The sequence below is a fragment of the Zalophus californianus genome, chromosome 12 (assembly GCF_009762305.2).
Source record: "Zalophus californianus isolate mZalCal1 chromosome 12, mZalCal1.pri.v2, whole genome shotgun sequence".
NCBI classification, from domain to species: domain Eukaryota; kingdom Metazoa; phylum Chordata; class Mammalia; order Carnivora; family Otariidae; genus Zalophus; species Zalophus californianus.
Window position 1 is genome coordinate 17,219,893 of NC_045606.1, and position 26,246 is coordinate 17,246,138.

A 26,246-nucleotide genomic window follows, 5' to 3' on the forward strand; every position below is an offset into this window, starting at 1 on the left:
CCACTTAAATGAGGCACTTAGAGCAGAGTCATAGAAACAGAAAGTAGAACGGTGGCTTTCGGGAGCTGAGGGGGGAGGAAATGGGGAGTTGTTTAATGGGTGAAGAGTTTCAGTTTTGCAAGATGAGAAACTTCTGAGGTTGGTTGGGCAAGAATGTGAGTATACTTAACATGACTGAACTACAGACTAAAATATGGTTAAGATGGTAAATTTTGTTATATGTAATTTATGACAATTAAAAAATTTTTTAATTGTTTAATTTTTAGAAAAGGAACAGGAAGGGGGCACCTGGTTGGCTCAGTTAGTTAAGCATCTGCCTTCAGCTCAGGTCATGATCTCGGAGTCCTGGGATGGAGCCCCGTGTCGGGCTCCCTGCTGAGCGGGGAGTCTGCTTCTCCCTCTCCCTCTGCCCCTCCCCCTGCTTGTGTTCACTCGCTCTCTCAAATAAATAAATAAAACTTAAGAAAAGGGAACAGGAAAAGACACAAGAGCAGATGAGAGTTGTCTACTAAAATTTTGGAACTAAGCAAACTGGAGAATACTGGAACCTAAGCTTGGGTGAGGGCTCAGTGAGAGGAAGCCTGTGAGAAGCAAGATCACATTTGTACCACAGAGTGCAAAAGCACAGAATCTGGACACGCCAGGTGCCTCTGAAAAGCAATAAGGAACAAGGACTAAGGAAATGTTTGTAGAAGGAGCTGGTAACACTGGCCACCCCCTGGCCCTCCTCTGCCCTACATAGGCAAGCAACTGTGCCCCTTCATTCCCAGCAGGGGGTGGAGGGGCTGACTTGAGACTTGCACAGCCGATTGTGGGGATAAGATGTGGCAGTGAGGAGAAGGGAATTGATTCTAATTTAGTGAGCTACTGTTCAGTGACCTCTTTTCCCCACCAGACTCCCCAAATTCTGAGAACCAAATGTACACCCTTCCAGGCAGGAAATCAAGGATTCCTCTTGAGGGAGCTGACCAGCTCAGGAGTCAAGACTTACAGATGCTGACATTTGAGGGCCCAGCTCTCTTTCTTTTCACCCCATTTTGAAGTTCACCAGTCAATACCCACCACCACGACCACACACCTCATAAACATGAATTCAGGTAGGAATCATCAGATTTTTAGTATGAGAGACTGGGACCAAAATAAATGAACTAAAAAAATAAACTCAGATAAGTAAGGACTGCAGTGAGCAGAAGAAAAATTCTGAAAGCACTTTAATATCCTCAGATATATAATAATAACACAATAGTAATTGTTAACATTTATTTATCAGCTACTATTCTAAGCACTTCATATCTATTAACTCACTGAATATTCACAAGAACCCTATGATGTGTATATTACTACATTGCACATGAATAAATGGAGACACAGAGAGATGAAGTAATTTGTCCAAGATCACACAGCTTGCAAATGGTATTGGGATGGGGCCCCAGGCAGTCTGGCTCTATATCCAATATCCTATAACTGAAAGGAGTAAGAACTCCTAGAAATTAAAATTATGATAGTAAAAATGTAATACATAAAATGGGTCGAGTTAAAGGTGAGGAAACTTAGAAAATAGAACAAAAGAGAAAAATCTAGAAAATGAAAGAGAAAAATAAGAAAATTAGAGAACTGACTCAGAAAGCTCAATATCCAATAATAGGAGTTCAAGAAAGAAAATAAGGATAACTGGAGAAAATTGTCAAAGAAATCATACAGGAATTTTCCCCAGAATTGAAGGATAGGAATCTCTAGACAGGAGTGGCCCATGGATAGCCCCACAGAACAATAAATAAAAACACCCTCTCCAGGCTAATGATACTGAAATTTCAGTATTTCAGAACAGTTATAGATAAATGGAAGAGTGTAAAAGCTCAGACAATCATCAGACTCCTTAGTAGCAGCACTGGAAGCTAGAAGACAATGGAACAATATCTTGAAAATGCTGAGGGAAAGTTATTTCCAACCCAGAATTCTGTATCCAGCAAATTAAAGGTAGAATAAGGATATTTTCAGACATGTCAGATTTTAGAGAATACAGACTCCTGTTACCCTTTCTCAAGAATTGGAATAAGTTTCGAAATCACCTGAGGAATAGAACATGGAGGATCCAGCAAGGGATGGAAACTAACATCAGCAGCCCCCCACCCCCACCACCACCACATCAACCAGCCTACTTCCTCCTGGACTCACATACTCTACCTTCTGCCTGATAACTTAGATGGCTATGCTCTGTCTACCTGTGCTCCATCCTGTTCCCTCTGACCGATGCAAGGAAATAAGCTTTTGCAATGGCCACCTCTCTTCTGAGCCATCAATATTTCCCTTTCCACTGAAACTCTCAGTGGCAAACAGACTCTAGGTGACCCCTGACTCTTGCCCCCTGTCATTCAAGCCCTGTAGAATCCTCTTCCCTGAGTGTGAGTTGCCCAAGTTGCTTCCTTCTAGCCGATAACATCTGGCAAGAGTGAGGGGATTTTGCTGATGATTTAAGGCCCCAAAACAGTTGATTTTGAGTCAATCAAGAAGTTTGTCCAAGGCTTCATGTAATCAGCTGAAGCTCCCATAAAGAGGGACTGGGGCTTCCCTGATGGGCAGGGAGTTTCCGTGCTGGCTTGAGGAAGTAAGCAGCCATGTGAAATGCTTTCTTCACTTCACCACTTTTTCTTGGTTCTCCTACCTCCCTGAAACACATCTCATTCTTTTTTACTGGATATGCTTTGTCCTCCCTTCTGCCTCTAGATGTTGACGTATCCCAGATACCTCCTTTCTTCACGTTCACTCCCTGGGTGACCTCATCAAGTCCACTGGCTTTAAATACCATTTATATGTGCATGATTCTCAAATGTATGCTTCCAGCCCTAACCATTCTCTGAACTCCATAATTCTATGTACAACTGCATTGAATTGTTTAAAAGGTAACTCCGGCTCAGCATGTCTAACGCTGACATCTTTATTACTAGTTCTGCTCTATCCACAGCACCGAGAACAATGCCTGGAACATAGTGGGCACTCAATATTTATTGAGTAAAAAGAAGGAGGGGAAAAATAAAGAAAGAAGTTGTGCGGGAGGGCAATGCATGCAGAAAAAAGACTAAGGGGATTCTTAGGATCGACGTGAACAAGAACCTGGGGTAGCAGCCGTTAACAGGTCTGGAGATGATCCAGGTCCAAATGAAGCAGGAAAGCAAAGACATGCAGAGGGAAATCGCCAAGGCAAAAGAAAGGCACTGGTCAATTATCTGATGTGTTTGATTATATTGAGAAAAACAACACCTCTGGCAAAGAGTTTGGGAAATGAATAAATAGTAGTTTCAGAGAAAACCAGACGGTTAAAGAAAACTAAGCAGCTAAAACCACTCCAGGGAAAACAGAAGATTGAGTAGGCAAGGCAATAAAATCAAAGAGACTAGGAGGTTCAGCCATGAGCAGGATTTATGGAGTCATAACAATGAAAACAATGAGAACTGATACAACCATAAAGTGCGGTCTGACCAAATTGGGCAGAAAAAGAGAAAGAGAACAATGTGTGTCTGTGTGTCTCTGTTGTGGGAGCATAGAATAAGAGCGCTAAATCCTGACATTCCGTAACAGGAAGTCAACAGAAATGTCTAAATTGGAGAGTCCAGAAATAGTAACATATATATACAATTTAGAAATATGTCACTAAATAGCAAAAGAAACAGCTTAAATAATTGAAAGTCATTGCTTGTGGGAAATAGGAATGATATACACATATTTGTTAAAGACTATGATTTTCTATAGCAGGTATTAAGTTAAAGGAATCCCTATGTTTCATGCAACTCTTTATTTCTGGGTTCAGGAGACCATGTGGCTAAGATTTTCTAGTCCCTATTTAGTGGCCTGTGTAGTGGGAAATCCCAAGCCTGCATCTTCAAGTTCTATGAATTTTAGAAATTGGTTGTGCTTAAGACAGGTGACCACTTTTTACAAGAAAGACCCTAACGGTATTTATTCGCTAAATATCCTATTTATTATCCCACTTAGTTCAATATTTGTGAAACTTTCTTTTGTTTTCTAATAATCTTGTTCTACTTTAGTTATTTTCTTTTTTTGTTCCTTATTGTCTCTCTCCAAGTTAGTTACTCCATTGTCACTTGTGAAGTTCAAGAACCAAGATTCCCAGGTGTAGAATTCTCTTGCTAATCAGCATCCCTATGGGATAGAATGTTTCATTTTTGCTTTCAGTCCTCTTAGAGCTAGTGTGTACTTTATTTGAAGAACAGTTGACCCTTTACCCTGCTTCAGGGTCATAGTATCTTGTTTGTTGAACTGCATGGCCTTGTAAATTCTGTTTGGTCTTCTTGCCAACAGAAACAAATTACACACGTATCAAAGCAGAAGGGGATACTTCGGGTGTTTAAACTACATTTTATTTACCATTTCAAAGGTAGATCTTCTACATCCCCAACTCTCTTTTACAGCACAAGTTCTAGAATTTGTAAAAATCACATGTAAGCCAGGCGTAGGCAGCAGACATAGAGATAGGTATCATTCTTGGTAGACTCGGGATCATGTAGATCCTTTTGTGCATGAATGTTTTTATTCACTCACGACCAATCCTTGGTGGTATCCTTCTACAGATGACTCCAAAATGAATTATATTTTTAGTTCAGTCATTTTTCTTAACCACCTCCAATTTAATCACCAAACTTACCAGAAACAAAAATTAAGCTCTTCTCCCTCAGAATTGTTCTTCCCCCTCTGTTCTCTGACTCTGCAAATGGCATCATAACACCTTCTAGTCACTGACTTAGACCCAGAGCCACTGCTGACCTTTGCCTCTGTGGGTTCGTTGTCAAATCCTGTTGATTCTATTTCCATGGTGACTTGCTGACATTTGTCCTCTCCCTGCCATTCCTAATGTCACTGTCTGTCTTAGTCTACTGAGGCCACCATAACAAACTACCATGGACTGGGTGACTTGAACAATAGCAGTTTGTTTTCTCACAGTTCTGAAGGCTGGAAGACAGATCAGGATGGTCAGGTTCTGGTGAGGACTCTCTTCCTGATTTCTAGACAGCCCCCTTCTCACTGAGTCTCACATAGCCTTCCCTCAGTCCGTGCACGTGGAAAGAGTGATTGCTCTCCTTTTTCTTATAAAACCACCAATCCGATGGGATTAGGACCCCACCCTTATGACCTCATTTAACCTTAGTAACCTCCTTAAAACCCTATCTCCAGATGCTGTCACAATGGGGGTTAGGGCTTCAACATACAAATTTTAGGGTGAGACATTTCCGTCCCTAGCACTGTACCAGGCTTCATCACTTCTTACTGGACTGTTGTCTTCCAATTCACCTTCTTGTCTCCAGTCTTTCCCACTTGTAGTTACACCTTATTCTGAGAAACCTTTTCTAGCTACATTTCTATTTATGTTACTTTCTGCCAAAAACAAAAACAAAAAAGAAAAAAAACCCACCTCCAATGACTTATGTTTCCTAGAGAATAAAGGCAAACCTCATTACCTTGAAATTCAGGGACTCTGATAATCTGACTCCAACCTGATTTCCAGTCCTAACTCAGAGTCCCCATCATATCATTAATACCACAACCAAACAAAACACTGCCTTTCTCTTAACATGTCTTTCAATTTCCTGCCACCAAACCTTCGCTTATTATGTTTGCCCCACTTGGAAACACTCATCTTCCCCAGGTCAAAATCCTACGTCTGGGTCAAAGGCTGCTACCTTCTCATGAACACTTCTTTGATTCCCCTGGCCAGAAGTAATCACTCCCTGTTTTGTGTATCATTTTGTACTTATATTAACTTTTAATTTTATTTGTGGGATTTTGTGGTCTGCCTCTGGAATGTCATCTGTTGGCAAAAATGGGTAATGGCCTGGCTTGCAGAGTACAGCACAGTTCTTGAACCTGACACCTATAGACATTCACTGACTACTACTTGTTGATATGAACCACGAACATATTAATGGGAATTATTATATTTCATAGTCAAATTGACATAAGATAGGATTTAGATTAGTGATTTTCAAGCTATGTTAACTGGAGCCATATTCTATTCCATACCTCAGGCTTTGACAAAATATTTTATTTGAAGAAAGGGTGTTGTTGCCAAATACTTTAAACCATTGATTTTATTCAACTCCTTCCTTCTGTAAATGAGAAAAACGAGGCCAGATGGAGATAAAAAATGACATTCCCAAGGTTTCCCAACTATTTAGTAGCAGAAACAGAATCAGCAAGATATATATAAACTGTATCAATTGGAAAGACATATTTGTAGAGCCGAGGGACCTCATCCTTTAAGACATTACCCTGCTGATGGGAAAATTAAGATAACATCTGAAATGAATCATGGTAACTCACTGAGGGCACCTAAGGTTAAATCTTGTTAAATCATTTCTTCCAGGCACTGTTTGGTACTTCAAGACTATGAAAGATTTTATTTTCTCAGGAAATGCGTTGTTCACCGTGGATCTAATAGAATAAGCTCGTTGTCTGAAAAGGTTGGACACAAGCTACAAATCATATAAGCTCCACAAAATGTAAGTATTGAACAAAGATTTGAGCATATAGTATTCCCCATGATATCTCAGAGACTAGATCGAAGTAGATCACGCAGTCCTTAGTATACCAAATGCATTTGCTGCTCGTGTATGCTGGCATGTCTGATGTTAATGTTATAATGTCATTTCTAGCATTGCTTAGTACCTGATTTTTTTTTCATTGAAATTTCTTTTAAACCAGGCCCTTCAATCCACAAGGTTTCTGGAAAATGAGAAAGGATTAAAGGAACATGGAAAGCTACCAAAAGTATTGTTTCTACTGCAATATGACTTTACAGTAGTAGTTCATTCTTTAAGAGCAGCTCAGCCTGACAAGCCTTATCTATGTATTTAAATAGAAGCTGCCACTTAAAGAACTAAGAGCTCTGTGAAGCATGCCTTTTTTGGCGTGCAATAATCCAGGGAGGATGGGAAGATATTGGCAAGAGACTTCATCATCAATAAGAATAATAATATGTTCAGGATGCTGCTTCCTGAGCCAATTTATGTGTTTAGATTTGATTTCCTATTTTTGGAGCACATCCCAATGAATCAAAAATATTAATGCTGAGAGTCACACTAAGCAAAATGAATAAGAAGTAGCCTTGAAAGATATTTGAAATGCAACCATTTTCCAGGATTGAAAAATATGGAAAGTTACCTGCGTGACGTAGATTAAGGAACGTTTCCTTTAGTCACGGGGGGTGGCTCTCTGAGAGGGAATTCATCCACGAAGTCCACATTATTTGTAGCACTTCTGTGCTACAGACACCGGGCGAGGAGTTACAGTTACATAAAGGGACAATTAGGATGCAAGTAAACCATTCCTGTCTTTATATTCCGGTTTGGGGGGGGGGGGCGCGGTGGGGCGGGGGAGAGACTGACAAGCAAATAGATAGAAAACAAGATTGCACAATTATGCAGAAATATAGGAGGGTCTGAGAGAGTATAGACAAGGAGACCTAGTTAATTTGGAGGTGAGCCTCCTCTGCTGACTGCTGGGTATGTACCTTGGGTATAGACACGCCATCTTTTGCTACTGAACAGAGCCAGAGAATGTTAGCCGCTGGGCTGCCACGGCAAGAGCAGCTCATAACATGATGCAGATCCCTGGCTCAGAGCCAAAGCCCCAGAGACAGCAGTTGGCAAATGGTAGCCATCTTCCCTAGGACCACCTCCCTGGAAACCCGTCTTCTGGCCGTGAGCAGGGCTCCTGTGCGGTCCTCCTCAGACAGCTCGACTATATAATTGCAGGAGGCTCTGATTCTCCTGGGAAGTGGGACAGGCAGGTTAGCACTAGTCAGGAAGAAACTACTTGACAGTCTATTTTTTTTCTTTTCTTCTTCTTCTTCTTCCTTTTTTTTTTTTTTTTTTAACTTTTCGGCTGCCAATCCTTTAGTCACAAAACCTCATAAATATTTTTAATTTAAAACGCTTTTTCTGGCTGATATAAAAAGAGAGGAAACTTGAAACCTGCACAATCGTAATATTTATCGAGAGGCGATCTTTTCTTCTTTCATTATTATTTATATCTTGATGAGTTTCTATTCATTTTTATGGTTCAGATTTATTCATTGTTAATATAACAGAAAACTGAATTTAAATATCCCCAACTTGTCATACATTTTTGTTGTTGTTGTACATTTTTATTTCAACTCATTTAGAGAAGATTTTCTTCCTAAGGCTTGGAGGCACTATTTCATGTCAAATAATTCCTTGAAAATCCAACCTATTTCTGGGTCTTGTGTTCAGTGTCCTCTGTCACACATCTCCTAATTGCTCTACCCTCTCTCTACTTCCTATTTTGTATTTAAGTGATATTTCTGTGAACAGAAGAATCCCATTAACCTTCTGTTTTCCACTTAGGATTTTCAGAACACTTTGCTCTTTGGCTCTTCGTAAAAAATTATTTCTGATTAACCATCTTTCTGCCAACAGAGACCCCAAACACCTAGAATGTCATTGTTTTCATCAGCCAGCAATTTTTTATAGAGTGCTAACCCCATTTTCTCCATTACCTTCCTTGATTCAAGACCAGTCTCACTGGGTTGGTTGGTCTCTCTTACTCATAGATTCTAAATTTGAGTTCATTGACATCCCTCGTGGCCCCAGCCCCCATTCTCTCCATTTCAGTCTGGAAGCAATTTCTCTTTCTTTTAGTTCCTGGTGAGTTATCTAATCCTTTCCAGTTTTGGAAAGTTGAACACATCCCTTTAAAATATGCATTTATCATGTCATGGCCTACCCTAATGAATGTTCCTACTCTTTTTTGGAAGTTGTAAGAGGAAGACTGCAGTCCTCACAGGCAGCATAAACTACTGTCAAAGCAGATAAAAGGAGCCCCAAATGCTGAATTCCTATGTTCGACTCCCAAACTCTAACTAGGTTTGGGTCACTTTGCCTTTTTGGGTCTCAGTTTTTTCTATAAAATGAAGGAATTAATACTAGATAATCTCTAAGGTTCTCTTTAAGTCTAGAGTTCTAGGATTTTATGGATTTCTCAAAAGAAACATTTAACATGCTATACAATGCACATACATGTTAAAATCTTAAACTCTATAGGAAATCAACTCTGTTGAATATTCTATTTAATATCTCTTCCAAGTATTGTCTTGCACCTTTCACCTTTTAAAGAATCACTCTTAAAATTCTAATGAAGATATTTCTTCTTTTCTTATTCTTTTTATGTTTTCCTCTTCTCTGTCTCAATCACTCTATTGTTGTTTACACTGAATCTAGACCTACGTATTTATCACCAAAATGAAAACAGAATCCAACTGTTCTTGTCATCCTCACAGTGATATATGGCCTTAAATCTGCATCACAATTTTTAAAAATGATATTTTAAATAGTAAGACATGAGATTATTTGGAAAACAAGAAAGCCTAAAGAAAAAATTAGAATTTCACATATTCCCAATATCCAGAGCCAGCAGCTGGTATTTTTTATTTTTTATTTTTTGGATATTTTCTTTTTTTTTCTAAGATTTTTATTTATTGAGAGAGAGAGAGAATGGTAGAGAGAAAGCATGAGAGGGAGGAAGGTCAGAGGGAGAAGCAGACTCCCTGCTGAGCAGGGAGCCCGATGCAGGACTCGATCCCGGGACTCCAGGATCATGACCTGAGCCGAAGGCAGTCGCTTAACCAGCTGAGCCACCCAGGCGCCCTACAGCTGGTATTTTTTAAAAGAAATTTGGGATCATACTTTATATGTTATTTTCTCTTGATCCTTTGATACACAAAACAGATTGCCTCTACCGTTTCTAATTCTGTCCTCTTTATTTATATAGCTTCACTTTTCCCTAAACAGTAGATTTCCATCTCTAATAACCCTCTACTTTCACTGATTATGCACAGAAATTTTTGCTTATTAATGTTTCATTAGCATTTTACCATGCAGTTTATTTTCAGTTTCTATTGTTATGCATATCGCAGAGGGATGCATGAATATTCTTGCCTTATTTCAAGCTTTATCCATAATGTATTGGAATTCTAATCACATTTTCCTAGCATTTTTATATATTTCACACAGTTAGAAGGCAACCCATATGCTGGCTCTATTTTTAAAAGATTTATGCTTCATTGTATTGGCGGCTGTCTCCTGAGACAAAGGCACTATTCAGACCCTTTTTGGTCACTCTGTTATTGATTTGAACATACTGGAAAGTCAAGTCTGTCATCTTCTTTTTGTAGCATAATTTTAGGCTGGAGCTGTTATTCTGGTTGCTTGCTACTACTAGCCTTCGCAATGAGATTATGAAAAAAATTTTAATCTGCATCCAAAAATGTTGAGTACCTCCAATTACTGCTATCCTTTTACTAGCTTCCCTAAATGAGAGAGTCCAAAGCACGGGTGTCATGGATTTTATTATTTCCCTTTTCTCCAGAATCAGACCAAATATATCTGCCAAAGGCTTATTTTAACAGTAGGGGAATTATTTGCAAATGCAGTGGTAGGGCGATCTGTTCCAGGAACTCTCTTTTCCCTCCTGAACTTCATTATGCTTTCCAGCTCTCAGACATTTGCCTGTGCCACTTAAAATCCAGTCTTCCGTTAGAAAAATAAACCGTGCAACCCCAGAGCATTAGAAAGAGTCCTGTTTTGGGACGCCTGGGTGGCTCAGTCGGTTAAGCATCTGCCTTCGGCTCGGGTCATGATCCCGGAGTCCTGGGATCGAGTCCCGCATCGGGCTCCTTGCTCAGCAGGGAGCCTCCTTCACCCTCTGCTGCTCTTCCTGCTTGTGCTCTCTCTCGCTATGTCAAATAAATAAATAAAATCTTTAAAAAATAAATAAATAAAATTAAAAAAAAAAAAGAAAGAAAGAGTCCTGTTTTGCCCCTGAAGACTTGCGTAATCATGAGAGGTTTTCTTTTCGGAGCTAGACCATGTGGATGGTCATCATCTAGGGGTCTAGCTGTCACTCACAAGGTATTACAGACTTCTCTTTCTCTGGGGAAAACAAACAGCATGCAGTGAACTTTATTACCCTCTTTTCCTCTTTTCTTTTAACTGACACAAATTTATGTGCTTGCTCATTTACTTTCTCACTTAGCTATATAGCTAGCTATGTAGCTGTCTATCAAACCTTGGACCATTTTCTCCTTTATCTGACTTACGTAGGTTAGGATGTCTCTCGATGAAACTTGCCGGAGTCAACACCCTCCTTCACCTTTCATAAACTTGCTTGCTCATGTCTTCTTTAATTTCAGTGATTTCTTCTTCTCCTTGATTGATTGCCACTCTGTGGACTGCCTCCTTGGTGTCACACATAGATCCCCTGCCCCAGCCTGCCTGCCGTCTACTTGCCATTCTGTATCATGATCTGATGTCGCTCCCCAATCTCACATATGCCAGCTTTGGCATCTTACTCACCTGCTTTTCTGATTCCAGGCATGAAGCACTGCTACTCTCTTACCACACATCCTTGCTTGTTTGGGAGCAAATTATTAGCTTTTCTACAACACCGTTCAAAAAAATTCAACTTCCCTTTGTTTCATTGAAGTATAGCTGACACGTATTGCTACATTAGTTACAGGTGTACAACATAGTGATTGGACAACTCAGCGTTGTGCTATGCTCACCATCAAGTGTTTAGCTTTACTTTTTATGATATTCGAACATCTTTATTTTTGCTTTCTTCCTTTAATGTTTGTCCATTGTTGAGTCTGAGAAGATGAAAGCTGAATGGAAAAGGAATCAAGGATTATAAAAGAAATAATCCACATTGAGGTTGAGTGACATCCACCATATATCAGAAGCAGCAATTAGGGGCCTTTCAGCAGGAAGGTTAGAGGACCCCTCATCCTGTATTAGATGTAACATAAAGCCACAGAAAGAGAGGTTCGTAGGGAGGCATTTACATGTAGCAAGAGCTTGTGTAGGGGCACCTGGCTGGCTTAGTCAGAAGAGCATGTGACTCTTGATCTCAGGGTCCTGGGTTTGAGCTCCACACTGGGTATAGAGATTACTAAAAAACAAAGACTAAAAAAAAAAGGAGAACTTGTGTCTTTTGGGAAGGCCCAAACCATAGAATTGACAAGATAACTGATCTTCGAGGAGATTAAATCTTTTGTTGAGATGGGTAGTGACTGAAACTTTGGGTATTTTATGGGGCCTTACTAGTCTCCGATAGCCATTCCCTCCTCAAATATTAACACCGAATTAGCAGAGTTTTCTTTAGCCTCTAGGCTTCCAGATCTTCCAGCAAAGATTGTCACAAGAATTTTAGATGGAAGGATCAACTCTCAGAGCTTGGAGGCAGTTTTAGAGGAAAAAAAAAAAAAGACGATTAAAAAAATATTGAAAAAAAGGTCTTTCTGTGTACATACATATATTGACATTAGTTGGATACATTATTGTGATTTCAGAGATCAGTGCCATAAAGAGTACTCATATTCTCCCACAACATCTTGTTCCACCATCGTAAATAGAACACTGGGCTTATATAGACTGTGATCTGACCAGAGTGGCACTTTACAAGTTTTTAAATTATGAAACTTTTTTTTTCAATCCATACAGAAACCATGACATTCTATGCTCCAAATATGTTGATTTGGCAACTCCCCAACTCATCAGCCTCTGTGTTTTGTGCTTTATGTAGTTGTTCTCTGAACAATTTTTGGCTGTGTTATGCAAGAATATTTTACAAGCAGCATTTTTTTCTGACTACTCTTTCTCCCTTCTTTCTCTTTTTCTGCCTTCCTTCATCTTCCTTTCTTTATTAGTCAGCTATTGTTGTGTAACAATTTACCTTCAAGCTTAGCAGCTTAAAACCACAAACATTTATTACTTCATAGTTTCTCTAGGTTAGGAATTCAAGAAAAGATTAGAGGGGTGGTTCTGGCTCTGGATTGAAGTCAAGCTGTTTTCTAGGGGCTATAATCATCTGAAGGCTGGACTGGGGCTGGAGATCTGCTTCCAAGATGGTATACTCAAAGGACTATTGACGGTTAGTCTTACTTCCTCTCCATAGGGTTGCTTGAGTTGCCACACAATAGGGCAGTGGCCTTCCCGCAGAGCAAGTGTCCAAGGGAGAGAGCAAGGAGGAAGTCACATTTCCTTTTATGACCTAGTCTTGGAAATGATACACCATCTCTTCCACCATATTCTGTTAGTTAGAAGCAAGTCAGTAAATCCAGTCTACATTCAAGAGGAGAGGAATCTAGCTCCACCTCTTGAACGGAGAATTATCAAAGAAATTGTGGGCATATTTTAAAATCACCTCACCTACCTCCATCTTTCTCTCTTTTTAGAATTCTTGCTTGATAAAAGAGAACTGTAGGACACCCATGTTGCTTTCTTCTTCAAGGAATCAAAATAATATGCCCAGGGGAAATAGAGTAGCAGAGGACTGGGAACCAGAAAGCCAAATTTATTCTCAATTCTGTAGTTAAGGGACTTTGTGACTGTGGTTGAGCCACTGAACCTTACTTGCCTCAGTTTTATGCATTGTCTAGAGACTTGACACTCTTTAAGGTTCTTTTTTAACTCAACATTCTATTTTACTTCATTCATTTATTTTTCAGGAAAGTAATACCTAACATTTGTTCTTTCAGAGCCCCAAAGATTAAATTCCGAGTTATTTGGGTCTCTATCACTATATAATTAGTTGACTACATATTTGTGCTCCAGCCTTTACCTCCCATTGGTAATATATGGGTTTAAAGTCAACACCAACCCATATCAGGGTCCCAACAGGAAAGAGATGGCATGTCCGAAGGAGAAAATTGGGAAAGTTTAATAAAGAGATTGTTACAATGGTGTGGGCGGGATTTAGGGAGACCCCAGTGCCAGGGAACTGTTACCACCCCAAGGCTAAAAGGGGAAAAAGATGAGAGCTATCACCAAAACTCAGAAACAGAGAGGACCCTCGCAACAAAAGTTGTGATCATTGGTCTGGAGAAGTAAACTATTTTCAGTGACCCCATAAGGAGAGAGCTGAGGGATCAAATACCCCTACCTCATTTTCCTCTTTCCCTCTGATCTCTGATGTCCCATTCATTGGCCAAACCCAACCTTAGCTGGCTAGAGAGTAGATCTAATAAATGGAAAACAGGCAGCACAAAATGAGGTTAAATTACACTTTGAACAAGAAGATAGGAATAATTAAAACATTATTGCTAAAATCAGACCTACACAGAAGGGCCCAACAGATTTTGAGTGCCCAGATAGAATTTGAGTAATCTGTGTATCACCTTAGGAGGGGCAAGATTTGATTGTGATTATATCTAAGAAAGATTACATTTAGTTAATTATATTGTACCATGTCTGGAGAATGAATGTGTACATAAAAGTAGGGGAGCCTATAAAAGGGATATTGAACAAGACAGAGTATGACAGCTCCTCTAGCAGTGGCTGGAGGGATGATGTCCTGACCCACGAACACCAGTATCTTCTGTGAGGCAGATGATGACTTGGAGGTGACACTGGGCATCAAGATCATCCAGCTCACTCCTCCTTTGCTGTGATCCATTCTCTTTGAGTAATCTTGGGCTGGTAATCTGACTCCCACTTTGATCTGTCTATCATGAAAGAATGTGCTCATCAGAGAATACAAATACCCAAATCGTTTGTATTTATTTTTCTTACCCTAAGTCAGTAAATTGGCCTTCTGGTGGTTATGCCTTTGTGAGCTTGGCTAGGGTGTGTCCATCCCCAAGAGATGGATGTCGGCATGGAAGCAGATCACGTTTCTGTACCTACAAAGTCCAAGGGCCAGCCCCTGAATTGAGGAAACACCCTACATGGGAATGAAGGCACCCCGTGAGGGCCTGACCCGTGCATTTACCTATGTTGGCATTGATCACAGTTTATTATAATTTAGAATTGTTTGTTTCATCATTTGTCTCCATTGTTAGGCTCTAGGCAATGTGATTGACAGGTTGATTTATTGCCAGAAAACAAGATTAATAACTACTTGTTGAAATGAATGAATGAATGAATGAACAAATGAATGAATTAACTTGTCAAGAATGAATTTATAGGGGAGCCTGGGTGGCTCAGTTGTTAAGCCTCTGCCTTCGGCTCAGGTCATGATCCCAGGGTCCTGAGATCGAGCCCCGCATCAGGCTCCCTGCTCAGCGGGAAGCCTGCTTCTCCCTCTCCCACTCCCCCTGCTTGTGTTCCCTCTTGCTGTGTCTCTCTGTCAACGAAATAAATAAAATCTTAAAAAAAAAGAATGAATTTATATACATATAGATCTTCCCCAAAGTCACCTAACCTCACTCTGAAAATTTTCTTTAAACTGCAGCACCTTACATCAAGATCCTGCTGGAAAGCTCATCTGGAGCTCTGGCTTTCCCTCCGTGCTTGCTTTCCTCATGGAGCATCCTTCTGTTTTTCACGATTCCTCATTTGGAACAGAATCCTAATCCCTTTCTATCTCTGACAATATTTTTTACTTGTGCATTAACCTTTGTCATTCAGTTTCACTATAACGCTTTCACCCCAACCTGCTTTCAGCATATTTTTTTTCTTTCCTTCCTTTTTTTTTTTTTTTTGTTAAGTGGGTATTCAGAGTTCCTGGTGTTTATTAGTTTTTCCTCTTTGCTCCCATTTGTCTTTCTATTTCTATTCCTTTCCCCTTGCTATCACCGCAAGTTGTCTTTCCCAGATTCTTGCCCCTTGCTTTGTTCCATTTACTCCTCCAACCATATCAAGTGAGGCACGATTTTCCTCTTTTTGTCAAACAGTCTGTAAGTTCCTGATTATGGCTGTGGCCAAGTGCTCCTTCGCCTAACCGCTCTTTTTTGGTCTGAGAAATTAGGTCTCACATGCCATTTTCCAAAAGCTCTACAGACATGGGGGGATGGGCAAAATGGGTGAAGGGAGTGGGAGGTATGGGCCTCCAGTTACGAAATGAATAAGTCATACGGATGAAAGGTACAGCACAGGGAATGTAGTCAATGATATGTTAATAGGGTCGTATGGCGACAGAGGGAGCTACACTGGTGGTGAGCACAGCAGGACAGCATAGCGTAACGTAACACAGAGACTTGTGGAAGCATTCTGTGCTACACCTAAAATTACGTAACCTTGTCTATCAACTATACTCCAGTAAAAAAAAAGAAAAGTTCTATAAGGCAAATTTTCAAAGATAATAAAAGTAGGGAGAATACTGGAAAGAATCCCTGTCACCCAGCTTCAACAATTATTAACATTTGCCAGTTTTGTTTCTAGATGGGACCTTCTAAGATTATATATTACTGAGCTCCATCTCTAGCATGAATGTATAAGACAGATCATATTTGAGTGCCCTCTGGAGCCAGAGAAGGTCCGGTGGAGTTGGCTGCTCACTGCCCTGCTCCCCTCACACACTCTGAGCAAACCTGCAGAGTTCTCATCGTGCTGTTCTGATACAATTTATATTCTTCTCTCTCTCCTCTTCTAGACTGTGAGCTCTTTAAGGCTGGGAGTTGTAACCTCTCCCTTACCTCCCTGGTACACAAGGTGCCCAACACTTAATGGCTCTTAATAAAAGTTCTGGAATGCATGCATGAAAAAATATATTGCAATGACTTAGTCTATTTCAAGTGAAAAAATCAGGTATCCTGGTTAGTTCTTTGCAGTGGTCTGCTCTCCCTTCTAAGTCCAGCTTTTTTCCTCTGAGGCAATGTAATTTTTCACTCAGTTGATTTAGGCTACATGTTTTAATATCACCATTTATACAATATCTGCATTGTATCTATCAGCCATTTTGTTTCTAAATCATGTGAACACCAACATTTATGTACACGTATGTGCTGGTCACTGTACAAAGTTCTCGGCAAATGTTATCTCTGTTAATCCTAAATTACAAAAGCCCATGAACTAGAAACTATTATCATCCTTATTTTCCAGTTGAAGAAACCTTGGTCCAGAGAGAATACGTAATGTGTCAAGGTCATACCACCCTTGAGGGGAGGAGTCTATATTTAAATCTAGATCTATTTGATTCCAGAACTCGAGCATCTAAAAGCTGGGCCACACTACCACGGATGTGTCTTTATCTTTGGTTGGCTTGGTGCTATTTGTGTCCAGTCAACACTCTAAATCTTTCTCTCTAGATACTGTGTCCAAAATAAATAAGAAATCGCTCGACTCCTGAGGCTTAAGTCTTGCTCTTTTCCACCCTCTCATCCTTGGCAACAGAATCACTGCAAAAATGTCTTTTGAAGTCTTCCCCAGTGACTTTATAATCTGAGTTCCCACACAACCTCCTCATGCAGACACTTGTTGACCACTTTTCATCTTATCCTGATGGCAAATAGTCCTCTGGATGGCTTCACAAGCGACTTGCCTTTCCTTCAGGCACCAAAGACGTCTTTCTTCCCCTGTGGAAATGCAGGTCCACACTAACAGGACACTTCTCTCGCCTTTTCTCCGAATTCTACTTCTACCTTTTTCTTGTATCAATACTTCAGTCAACCTGGTCTTCAGATCTCCCCATCTTGGGCTTACTTGCTATTGTGATCATGTCTCTGATCACTGGAGGAGGCATATGTTTTCCTCTGCTCAGTAGCACTTTGGGGCATCACCCTTCACTCCCATCCCTCTTGATCCATGGGTGCTGGTGGCACTGGCCTTCCTCCTGGCTCTAGGGGTGGGTGCATGAGCCAGTCCTGGCCAATCATAATTCTGAATTGACTCCACCCAAAGTAATTGCACCAGGATGAACACATGACTGATGGTGTCAAATCCTTCAAGAGGTCTTGTGCTATTAACCAAGAGTCATTCTCTCCCGAGATTGTAGATACTAGGGATGACGGAGGCCCAAAACTGCTGGTGGCCATCTCTGTCTTGGGTAGAAAGAACCGGCTTAAGAATGGCGTCTTCACAGAGAACGCGGTATCAAAAAACAGAGAGACATTCTGGACCCCATAGTTGGAAGCCTGAATCAAACCAGTCCTACAGCCACCCCCACCCCTGAACATGACAACCGTGAGCAAGAACACTCTGCAGAGTAGGTCTCTATTCCATTATTAGGATAAAGGGAACAACCAGCCTTCATCAATTCTAAATACTCTGTTTGACTGGGTGTTGAGCAAGGAGACAGATAGAAGAACAGGAAGTTTCAAGCCGTGCCCTGAGCTGGCCTGAGGGCTTCTATAAAAGTTCCTTAGGGGACACCATGGTAACCAGAGAGCAGGCCTAAGAATAGCTCTGTATTTGTTTTCTATACTGGGCTTCAAAATAAGGTTTCTGAAGAAAGGCTCTGTTGCTAACAAAAGCAAAAACAAAAATCCTTTGAAAATTGACGTAATGTTTATGTCAGTTCTCCTAGAAACCCAAGTTCTTCTTTCTACTCTATAGATCCTGCCTTGCACCCTACTTTGCCTGAACCTATACCCCTGTCTACGTAGTCATTGAATTGCATTTCATGCTTTTTTCCTCCTCCCTCTCGGGGGATAAATCAGGCATTTACCCTTCCTTTCTCCTGAGTGTCAGCCAATTCAGATGTTCAACACAGTTCAAACTCAACAAATATGTATTTGTGCAAGGCAGTGCTATGTACTTGGTTTTGCATTCATGAATTCTTTCGACTCACTGAGAGATGGGTAGCTATTTACATTTGTGTCTAATGAATGAGGTGAAATGACCATCTCAAAGGTCACAAGGCAAACTGTTGGTAGAGCTAGAAATACTACCGCTACCATAGTCAGGTATAGCAGAAGGAGCATGAAGATTGGGACCAGGCAGGCTTGGTTTTGAATCCTGGTTTGTTACACACTTATTTTTGGAGCTTGAACAAGTTATTCAACCTCCCTGAGCTCAGTTCTCTACCCATAAAATGTAATATCCTCTACTTTGCAATGATGTATATGGATTATATGAAATAATGTGTTAAACACATTAGCATAAAATTGGCTCAGGAACCGTTAGTTTCCTTCCACTCCATCAGGAAATACCTGTGGTCCTCCATCCAGGATGATTTGCACATAAAAGAGGCCTCTGTTACATAACTCCCATTCAATACCATTTTTCCACTGAGATGCTCATACATGTAGGACATATTGTGCTATAAGTTATAATACTTAGTCATTTCATTATTGATAATACTCCTGTGGGCCAGGAGAGAGCAAAAGCTTATTACTGTGGACTCTCAACACTAAGATTCCTAGTAGAAAGGAATCAACACCAAATGCGAGACTTTCAGCAAGTGGCAACTTCTCTCCAGCCGTCAGAGCCCAGCCATCATTTACTAAATCAGCAACCACATATTTAGGCCTCATGGCCACTAGGCGTTGTTTGAGGGGCTGGGGCTACAATGGGTACAGGACAGACTAAGTCTGTGGAAATGCCGCGGTGCATGTGGATGGCTGGATGGCCTGTCCGCTCTGCCCTCCTGCCCTTTATGGCCCTTATGTTTGCTGCCATAGCTTAGGGTAGGGACAGCAAATTATGTTTTTGTACCTCTGAGCTAAGAATGAGTTTTACATTTTTAAAGAGATCTCGTATAACCTGCAAAGCCTAAAATATTTACCATCCGGCCCTTTAAAGAAAATATTTGTTGACCCCAGGTTTAGAGTGACCTATAATTCTTTCAAGACCAGAGTAAAAAGTTTCATGGTGTACATATTAGAGTCATTTTTATTAATAATTTGTTATTTATGTAAAGCATTACTATTATTTATTATGATTGTTAAACAGTATTAAATGATGAAAAGTGATGGGTAGTGAGAGGGTAGATTTTTATATCAATTTTGCAAGATAGCAATTCTCTTTTGTTAAGTCACATGACTGTAACTTTGTTTTCCTAGACTATCACTCCTACATAAAATGAGGACTTTCCCTATGTAGCTTTTCTGGGGGTTTTCAATGTTTCTTTTTCCTTGTACCCAAAACAGAGGATTAGAAGATGAGCTGAGGAAGGGTCATCATTCCCCTGTGACAATGGGGATGGCAGGAGAAAAGTTACTCTGTTGTCACTCCAGCCCTGCATTTAACAATTTAACAATTGACAATTTAAAAAACCTCTTAGCCTTTCCATCTAAATAAGCTCTGCATTTCTTCTCTGTCACATTTATTTAAAATGAAACCGCCTTCCTTTGACTTGTCTAAATGCTTCTTAGCACTTTCTCTTTCATGCACACATACATTCCCTTTGCTTCCTGCTTGCCCTGGCTTCTCCTACTTGGGCAAAGTAAGGGTCACTCTTAGCCTTTGTCTGTTGACTTTCACCCCTACAGGTAATTCGGAGCCTTGGAGTGGCACCCTCTTCTTCCTCCTATAAACTGCCCCCAGGTAATAAGACTGTTGGTGCCCACCCTAGGCTTGTGATAGGCTCTCCTGGAGTCACCCTAGGACAGGAGAGTCCATGGAAACCAAGCTCACCGTGCACGTGATGTGAAGGCTCCCAGCTCGAGCCACAAGGGTCTTTGGTTGGGTGTCCACAGACTCATTCCAGCTCTTCTTCCTCTGATTTGTTGTTGGATCTGGGCCAGCTACTTAGCTTTTGAATGCCTAACTTCTCACATCTGTAACATTAAGATAATGCCGACTTTCATTTCAGCTTCTGGGAATAGAATTAAACTGTATGTGGACATTGATGTTCCCATAGTAACAGTCACGTAAGGGATCTAGCCTGCCACCAAAGGCAATACATTATTTATGATAAGTACTTGTAAAAACTCCTCACTGTCACTGTAATAAAAGATTCTTACAGGAAATCCTGGGGATATACTTTCACATTAATTTGCATTCATTATTTCAGGGAGAGTTCACTTGGCTCCCAACTACCTAATTCTAAATTCGCAGAATAAAATCAATTAGCACATGCTGGAGCTGCTGAATTCAAAAGCAGAACAGAGTGCTCCTGTGCCCCTTGTAAGGGGAAGGAAGGGACTGACTTTCTGGGGCTATTTATTAAAACCAGGGAGGAGTCAGTGGGTGTGGCTTGTCTGGGGAGAGATGGCTCCAGCTTGCCCACTGCATGAAGAAAACAAGAATGTTAGATAGCTCTACAAAAACAAATTTGTTGTCGGATTATTAGTTTTGTTATTATTATCTGGGGGAAATGTTAAATATATAATAAAATACAAAAAATGTAATAATAATCATTCATCATCATTCAGAGATAACCAATATTAACATTTTGGTATGTAGCCTTCCTGTCTCTTTCTTTTTTTAAGATTTACTTATTGGGGCGCCTGGGTGGCTCAGTCAGTTAAGCGTCTGACTTCTGCTCGTGTCATGATCTCGGGGTCCTGGGATCAACCCCTCATCAGGCTCCCTGCTGAGCAGGGAACCTGCTTCTCCCTCTCCCTCTGCCCCTCCCCCTGCTCATGCTCCCTCTCTTGCTCTCAAATAAACTTATTTATTTATAAACTTATTTATTTGAGAGAGGGAGAGAGAATGGGGGAGGGACAGAGGGAAAGAATCTTCAAGCAGACTCTCTGGGAGCCCTATGCGGGGCTCAATCTCATGACCCAGGAGATCATGACCTGAGCTGAAACCAAGAGCGGGACACTTAACTGAGCCACCTAGGAGCCCCTCTTTTCATACTTACATTTTTCCAAATATTGTTTTGTAACCTGCTCTTTATATTTGTGAACATTTTTCCAAATTATTAAATGTTCTTTTCAGAACATAATGGGCTGAATATGCACCATAAGGATATATCACTCTAACCAATTCACAATTAGTAAACATTTAGGTTGTATCCTGACTTGTCCTTTAATTAAAATCGATTCATGTATCAACCTGAGATCTCATGTTAATTTAGCTGACAGATTTAGACCTATATTTTGATCCATCCATAATACTTCCATTGCTAACAACACTCTCTTCCTTTCCATTTTGCTATTAGCCCATAGTGCACACACACCCAAATTCTCCTTCAAAAACAAATTGCTGTGAAAGTCTCAGGAGGACAGGGCCCTTGTCTGAGTTTTGTTTTCCCATAATCTTTGGTCCTTGCATATGGATCTTTTGCCTAAAGCATTATTTTCTTTCTTAATTTTATTGAAAATATCTTTTTTCTTTTTTAATTCTACAACAGTGAACTACAACAGTGATCTTCATTTTAATTTTAAATCCAACCTTATTATTCTCTTTTGATAATATGATTTGACTTGCTTTTTTATTCTTTCACCCAAATCTCAAACTTTTTAGTATCAAGATTCCTTTAAAAATTCATTGAGGACCCCAATGAGTTATATGAGTTATATCTATTGCTTGGTTATGTGAGTTATATCTATTGCTATTTGCCATATTAGAAATTAAAAATGAGAAATTTAAAAAATACTTAATATTTCTTTTAAAGTAACAATAGAAACCTATAACATATTAACATAAATACATCTTTTATGACAGATAACAGTATTTTGCAAAGCAAAAACACATTCAGCGGGAAGAATGGCATTGTTTTACATTTTGCCAATCTCTTTGATGTCTGGCCTAACAAAAGGCAGTTGGATTCAACAATCTGCTTCTGCATTGACACCAATTGCCACGTGTTGTTTTTGTTGAAGTACATAGATGAAGAAAACCCTGCCTCACCCAGATTGGTGGTTGGAAAAGGAAGGACCCGACATAACCCTCCGAAAGATTTCTGGGCTCACGGCGATCCTCTGCCTACACTTTAAGAATCACGGACTATAAGTACTGGTCTATCTTTTCATGCTACAGTTTCCTTTTTGTAAACATATGGTGATAATAATAGTATTTCAAAGTATTCTGAAATTATAACATGAAAACTGCTATAGTGGCAGGCAGAAATCTACACCTGTTCATAAAATAGGAAAACGCTTTCTCTGGGGCATTTAGGAGACATGTAACTATCCAAAGTAAGGTGGTTACTAAAGCAATAGATATTTCCAATAGATATGTGGGTTTCACATTTCATCACTGCAACCAAAAACTAGGAGTTTTCTAAAGAAAGTTTTAAAGTTTCTTATGTGGCTTTGGTAAAGAAACATTTTTTTTTTTTTTTTGTCCAGGGGTAAGATAAGAATTCTGGCTCACTTTTAAAGTGGAGATATATTTCTCTGAAACCCATTGCATAGTTATCTTGGCATTCTTTGATATAAAATGTACTCATGTGTCTCGTTTTAGCTTAGGTCAAGGGTGGAACTAATCCCTATTGGACCTTTTAAAGGCAGAATGTGAGTTTCTCATGACAGACCTCATAATGGGTTCTGTGCACTGCAACCGATCAGATATGAGCTAGAATGCTTGTAATATACATACTCTGCAGTGAGCTTGATTGCATGCACTCTGTGCAGCTTAAACCTGGGGATGACTCACAAGGCCAATTTACAGCAGCACACATTCTGTTTCATCTGAAGCAGCGACTCAGCTTGGGAAGGTGGGAAGGTAGGACCTGGGGGGCAGGATGACACAGAACCCTCTGTCCTTGATCCCCACCCCAGAGGTCAAGGGGATTGTCCACCCCCTGCCCCCTCCCCCCCCAGGAGAACCACACTCTAGTTCGGTGGTTGCTTTGAGGGCCAGGCATGGGGTGGGGCATAGATGTTTTCCTCCGATCTGCCGCCAATATGGATTGTATCTCAACGTAGCATCTTATGGTGATTGAGGAGTGGTTGCAGCCCGGATTTCAGAGAGCATGAGTTGAGTCAGCATTTGGCAAATGGAGATAACGGCTGGGTGAGGACAAAGTGAGAAAGGATAAGAAAGTGTTTTTGAAAATGTGTCAGGTGCAAAAATTGTTATTATTGTTCTTAAGCGAGGAAACCGTAAACCTAGTAAACTGAGTAAACCGTAAACCTAGTAAACTGTCCTAGGGTGAGGAACTACGGTGAACAGGGACACACCAGGCCTGAGGGGGTTCTTTGCTTTTCTTCTAGCAGGTCAGGGAAAAGAATGTGCTGGATCCTTCCCAGATCTTCTTGTTATGCTAATCCTCTCCGTGGAGCTCCTGAAGGGAACTGGCTAAAAAGCCACTTGTTGATCCCCTAACCCTCCCTTAAGTCACAGATGAAAGGGACAGTCTGGTGCTGAATACTTTTATTTCCCTAAATAATCTGGTTACTGTTCTGCCAAAACTGATTGTAGCCTTCATTGTCAATGACTTTACTTTTCAACTTCTTTGACATCTGAAAGTAGCTGAAAAAATCATGGAATATACTCATTGTGACAATATTAAATACTTAAGTGTGCACGTCCAGTGTTTAAAAAGTCCTCTATTAGTTATTTTTTTCAGTTTTTAAAGTAAGCCTTGGCACTGAAATAATTTTGGAATTTAGCTATTGGTTCTTGAATGAAACCTTAACTTATTTGTGTTTAATTAGACTTCAATTGCTTCACTTAAAAAAGGTCACCTAAATTTGGAAAAGACAACTGCTTTTAATTGTGACTATCTCACGCTTGCTGAATTTTCTCAGAAAGGTTAAATTACTTTTTTCTATTTACTAAGGAACATTTCTGCATACTTCCACCACAACGGCACACCCAAAATATCTGGGGTTCTAAAGGAATGAGGCAATCATATTTTAATGGATTAGGCTTTGATTCCTTGTGACTGCAGCATTATCAGCTTGCCATATGCAACTATTTTAGATTATACACACCAAATTCGCTTTGCTGCAATAATGGAACTGTTTATCGTGAGTCTATTATTGGTGTTGCAGGTTGAATAGGAAAATGTCTACAAAACACTTAGAATTTCTAGAGATAGCCGGGTCATGAACTGAAGTGACTTTATTTCTAGAGAGCTAGGGTAGGATAAACTGAGTGACTGAGGGAGAGGGTTCAATAGGAATCAAGGTGGAGAGAAAAGACAAATACCATATGATTTCACTCATATGTGAAAATTTCTTTTTAAGATTTTATTTGTCAGACAGAGGGACAGCACAAGCAGGGAAAGCATCAGACTCCCCACTGTGCAAGAAACCCAGGTCGTGGGACTCAATCCCACGACCCTGGGATCAGGACCTGAGCACAAGGCAGACGCTTAACCAACTAAGCCACCCAGGCGCCCCCAGAGACTCTTAACATCTGAGAACAAACTAAGGGTTGATGGGGGGAGTTGGTTGGGAGATGGGCTAGATGGGGGATGGGTGTACGGGGGGCACTTGTGATGAGCCCTGGGTGTTGTATGTGAGTGACGAATCACTGAATTCTACTCCTGAAACCAATATTGCACTGTATTTTAACTAACTGGAATTTAAATAAAAATTCAAAAAAAAGAAATAGGAGTCAATGTGGAGGAACTTGAAAGAAGGAGCTCTCAGGAACTGGCCCTGGGGGTACACAGGCTTCTTCAGCTGCCATGTTTCCTGTGTCAATAGAAAGCTACTAAGCTACCTACGAGCTACACAAATGTTTCGTTCCATGGAAAATGGAGGTCTGTTCTAGGCTCACTGCTGAGCCTAGAAGGAAGCTCCAGCTTCCTGTGAACCATGTCAACTTAGCTTATATACAAGTTTTGAGCAAGATAAGAAAAATATTTTAGCCAAGGACATCTCACATAGACCACTGTCCAAGCATAAACTGGATTATTATTATTATTGTTTGTGCTCCCGACAATATATAAGTAGCCAGGGATTTTTTTCTAGCTTTATTGAGATATAATTGACATATACCGTTATATGTTTAAGGTATGTGACATGATGATTTGGTATACGTATGAATTGCAAGATGATTACCATAGTAAAGTTGGTTAACATCTCCATCATCTCACACGTTACCTTTATTTCCCTCCAGTTTTATTGAGATATAATTGATGTACAGCACTGTATAAGTTTAAGGCATACAACATAACGACTCAACATACATATGTTGTGAAATGATCACCACAATAAGTTTAGTTAACATTCATGTCTTCATATAGTTACAAAAAAATCGTTTTCCTTGTGATGAGAACTTTTAGGATCTACTCTCTTAGCAACTTCCAAATATAGCAGTGTCAGCTGTAGTCATCCTGTTGAACATTACCTGCTCTGCACGTACTCATCTCACAACTGGAACTTTGTGCCTGCTGACCGCCTTCATCCGTGCCCCCCACCCAGCTGACCATTTTTGTGTGTGTATGTGCGGTGAGAATGTTTAAGATCTACTCTTCAGCAACTTTCGAGTATACAGTATAGTACATATTATTTTATATGTGATATGTACATGCATATATAGTATATATTGTTAACAGATTTTTTTATTTTTAAGATTTTATTTATTTGACAGAGAGATAGAGGGAGAGCACAAGTAGACAGAGCGGCAGACAGAGGGAGAAGCAGGCTCTCCACCGAGCAGGGAACTGGACATGGGGCTCGATCCCAGGACCCCAGGACCCCAGGACCA

General features: G+C 40.3%; 1 long non-coding RNA gene across 1 annotated transcript; it reads left to right on the top strand.

Moving 5' to 3' along the window:
• The first annotated feature begins 106 nt into the window (after window positions 1-106).
• On the top strand, window positions 107-24,843 carry LOC113911352. Its single transcript, XR_003516446.1, has 3 exons — window positions 107-155; window positions 6,377-6,512; window positions 22,305-24,843. It is a non-coding gene; the product is annotated as an uncharacterized LOC113911352 (long non-coding RNA).
• The last annotated feature ends 1,403 nt before the right edge of the window (window positions 24,844-26,246 follow it).